General features: G+C 43.0%; 1 pseudogene; it reads right to left on the reverse strand.

Moving 5' to 3' along the window:
- Nucleotides 1-141: 141 nt before the first annotated feature.
- Nucleotides 142-3,591, reverse strand: LOC119331795 (annotated as a pseudogene).
- Between the last annotated feature and the right edge of the window lie 1,193 nt (nt 3,592-4,784).

The raw sequence follows: 4,784 nt of genomic DNA on the forward strand, positions 1-4,784 counted from the left end.
GCAAGGAAACATAACGTGTTATCTGTAACATGGGTACAATTTACCACGTGACACATGTAGTAAGCAATCCAAATTATTCAAAACAAAACACGGTTACAATTTTGGTAAAAAAAATGTAGTGCAGCGTACAAACGTACTGCCATCTTAGAAATATGGTTACAGATACATCGTACAAGCATGCGGCCACCTTGAAAACACAGTTACCAATTTTGTTCTGACCAAAGGAGACCTCCACTGCTGCTCATGTTTTAAGGATTTCACCAAAAATAGCTTAGTGACAAACATCTTGCATCTTACGTGATCGACTCAGTATGTGTAGCCGCTCAGCTACCTCCATCATCGTTGGTCTTTGATCTACATCCAGACTAAGGCACTCCACGGCCATAACCGCAAGACTGTCAAGAAGCTCCAAATCTTCTGGCATCGCTATTTCCTTGTCAAAAAACTCGGTGGCCTTCTTCTGTTTCTTATGGGCTTCAAGAAAGCTCTTTACCAAGATATTATTGTCGGAACGTATGGCCATCCTGCTGCTGATAAGCTCCAGGATCATAACTCCGAAACTATAGACATCACTTTTTTCGGTGAGGAGGCCTTCCTGAAGATATACCGAATCCATATAATTCATGTCGCCGATGACTGATCCGGTGTGTTGCTTGTCTCTCGCAATCAACCTGGATATGCCGAAGTCTGAAATCTTGGGTACAAAGTTATCATCCAAGAGTATATTTGCTGGTTTGACATCACCGTGTAGAATTCTAATATTTGCTTTTGAGTGCATATAAGCTAGACCATCCGCTGACTGTGCAGCAATACTTAAACGTGCATCCAAGTTGAGAGCTACATTGTTCTTGTTGCTGTGAAGATTGTCATGGAGGCTACCTTGGGTGATAAACTCGTAGACCAGCATGGGGGCATCAACTTCAAGGCAACAACCAATGAGCCTAACAATGTTCTTGTGGATGACTTGAGTTTGGATGATGACTCAATTTGCAAATTGTTCATTCTCTAGCACACTACCACTGATCGGCTTCTTTATTGCAACTTCTTTATTGTCAAGATGGCCCTTGTAAACTTCACCAAAGCCACCTTTACCGATCAAGTTGCTACTCTTCAAAATTGGCTTGAGTTCCTCCTTTTTGAAAAGTTTTATGACATTTGCCTTCTCTAATGTAGGTCCGCCGTTCTTTTTGAAGAATTCTTGCCCCTTCTTTTTCTCTTTGCGAAGAATAAGAAGAAACGATAGAATCATCATAAGAAGAATACCACCTATTGCACCTAGATGGACAAGAAACAAACTTGGTTTATGCATGTCACTAAATTAGCAGTTACAAATCTAGCAAAAAATGTTTAGTATAAGAAGTAAATGGAATATAATCAAATTACCACTAGAACTACCAGAAGAAAAATAAATCTAAATCAAGACTGCCAAGGGGTTGAAACTCCGAGGAAAGTGTGCAAGGGACAAGGAAAGCATGTAGCTTGTACAATAAAGTCAGGTGATTTATAGGAATTAAGAAGTAGAGCCGACATGTTGATCCTTTGAAACAATTACATATATATGCGGCTTTGTATGCATCAAGAGATGAACAGACAGTTGCTATGTCATAGATGTGTTTCTATACGTCTGCTCAGCAAATGGCTGTAGCGGTTATCTGTAGAGACCGAAGGCACGTGGGCCCAGATTCTGCGCAGTAAGTACTAGGAGTCTAAGTCCTTAGCCCAGGTTACAGCTAGACCCAGTGACTCGCCTTTTTGGAAGGGTCTGATGAGAATGAAATCAGACTTCTTCCATAGAACCAAATTTATCATTGGAAATGATACTTCGACGAGATTCTGGAAGGATACGTGGTTAGGGGAGACGCTTTTAGCCACACAATATCCTTCTCTCTATAATATTGTACAACGTAAAGAGGCTTATGTTGCTACGGTGTTACACTCCAACCCTCTAAATATTCGATTCAGGAGATCTTTGGCTGGAGACCGTTGGGAAGCTTGGCTCCATTTAGTCAGAAGGTTGATGGATGTGCACTTGTCTCATGAGTATCACTGGAAGTTAACTACTAATGAAATTTTCTCTGTGAAAGCAATGTATTTGGATCTAATTAATTCCGGTCCAATCCCAAAATCTTCACATATTTGGAAGATCAAAGTTCCATTAAGAATCAAGGTCTTCATGTGGTTTGTTCACAAGGAGGTGATTCTGACTAAGGATAAGTTGGCAAAACGTAATTGAGAGGGCTCATGGACATGTAGCTTTTGTGAGCATGATGAAAATATCAAACACCTCTTTCTCGATTGTCCGATGACCAAAGTTTTATGGCGCTCAGTGCATATAGCCTTCAATATCTCACCTCCAAATAGTATTCACACACTATTTGGGACGTGGCTAAATGGAGTAGAGACGAATACGGCGGAACATATTTGTGTAGGAGTATGTGCATGCATTACTATTGGCTATATGGAACTTTAGGAACAACATGGTTTTTAACAGGCAAACTCGTATTAATTTTTTTGCAGGTTATCTTCAGGGCCACTGCTTTGATCCGTATGTGGTCGCTTCTCATTCCTATGGAAGCCAGTGTGCCTTTGGTTACTGGGTCTACCCGATGGGTGATGATAGTCGGGATATCTTCGACCGGTTTGGATGGCGGTCATGTAATAGGATAGGTGTTTAGTCATCTGTTTCTATTTTCGCCGGTTGTGGCTGACTTTACTTTTTATTTTTCAGCTCTGACAGAGCTTGTTCTGGTACTGAGACTTTTTGGACCTGTTTTTAATAAATGGTTGCATGCACTATTCTGATGCAGAGGCCGAGGGCATTCCTCCTTTTCTAAAAATATATATGTATATAAATATATGTTGTTGATTTAGAGTTGCAGGAGCATGAAGATATATACTAGGAGTATTATAGGTGGAAGCAAGGTCCTGCTTGAAGTAATTGATTTAGGTGAGACAAATAGAAAAAAGTGCAGGTGCGGTGTAGTAGTAGCTTACCCACAGTCGCCTTTGCTGCTGGAGTGAATACATGTGTGCAGGTTCCGGCTTTGCCGTCGCCTTTCATTCCGAATTTGCATGGACAGTCATAGCCTCCGGGCCTGTTTTTGCAGATCCCGTGAGTCGAGCATGGATACACTTGGGGTTGCTTGCACTCATCGATGTCTGAAGAATCATCAACACGTTAACGAGTTGGTAATGGACAGTTTGTTTCTTGCATTGCATGTATGAATGTAGGAGTATGTAATATCATATGTACCTTGGCATCCGTTTGCAATGTATGGGTTGCCATCGTAATGGTCCCAGCACTTGCAGATATAACGAGCAGGAGCAGAACACCTCGAAGCCATGCCGGAAGCAGCCCGGGCCGACGCCGATGCCGAAGGGGAAGGGGATGTCGATGTCGCCGCACTTGTGGAGGCAACCCCCTTCCCCTTCCCCTTGAGCTTGAGCTTCAGCTTCAGCTTCAGCAATGATGGCCATGGCGGCAAGGACGACTAAGACTAGTAGGATTACTGGCGGCGGCGGCGGCCGTGAGTAGAATTGCGAGCTGGGCGTGGTCATGCTCTTCTCTATCGATATGATGGATGAATGGATGGATGGATGGATGGTGGAGCTAGCTAGCTACCCTGGGATGGCATGAACGAATGCCAACTTATACTCCTCATTGCATGTCATCACTTACTAGTCTGTTTGCAGCAAAATAAAGATATATAGCTCAAAAGCTAAAGCGCAACAGCACAGAACCAAGACCAAGATCAGCGTGTTTCAATTCAATAACCACGCAGCTGCACGCTGTTTCCCTCTTACGACCACTGCTCCACATAGCAAAAAACTGTTCGGCTTCTATCTCCCATTCCCATCATGTGAAATTTCAGATTTCCAAAAAGTTTCAAAATTCCCCTAAAGTATTAAAATGTGGGTCCGACTTTACGTAAGTCGCTTGAAAACTTTCTTTCCGGTTTGGTAAGTCGATTTTCTAGGCCGTCAATTTAAGATCCAACACCCGTCCTTTCTTCTTCCTCCAACTTTTCTTCTCCTCAAATCGTCCTCTGCTCGCTGCCACTCGCCATGCCATCTCCCGACTTCAGCGAGATCGGTGTATAATACAAGCAGGAACCAATACTAAAAGGCTCCCCCACCCGCATCGATCAACCTTCGGACTCGTCCGTAGCGTGTCCGGCTTCGGCTCGGTCTCGCCTACTTCCATACGCCCTGCTGCCACTAGACGCAGCGTGTGCCCGGCTCTACCTCGGGGCTCCGCTTCGCCTTCTTCATTATCCCACAAAATCACACTTACCCAAATTACACATTTAGACAACTTATTTCTGCTGATTTGTGTTAAAATTTCTAGTCGACCAGTCACATTCTCATTTCTGCTGGCGCGTCATTTTCTTTCAGGATTTTTTTGTTGAAGCAAAGACTTTTAATTGTGGCACTTTCGTAGTGCATATATATATATATTATAATCCAAAAGAGAAAATGGGAATCATGTGTTCCATCGTGCATCTGATCCGTAGCTAGTTGATTGAGAAGGCTAATATATATAAGTGTTGATCCATGTTTACTTTAGGCCACTAATTGATCAACTCGCCAATAAGCTTCGCCTTGGTAAAGCAAGGGTATATATTCAGATCTGCTATGATTTTCGTCATGATCGCACGCTTTAGCTAAAGCTATGTGGATATACAGAAACGACTTGACCTAGCGGCAGTTTACCATTTCGGCAGAGATTCAGTGCCACCATTTTGTTCCGGTTCAGTGGAGCGACACAAGTGAGAGCACACCAA

The sequence above is a fragment of the Triticum dicoccoides genome, chromosome 7A (assembly GCF_002162155.2).
Source record: "Triticum dicoccoides isolate Atlit2015 ecotype Zavitan chromosome 7A, WEW_v2.0, whole genome shotgun sequence".
Classification (NCBI taxonomy): Eukaryota; Viridiplantae; Streptophyta; class Magnoliopsida; order Poales; family Poaceae; genus Triticum; species Triticum dicoccoides.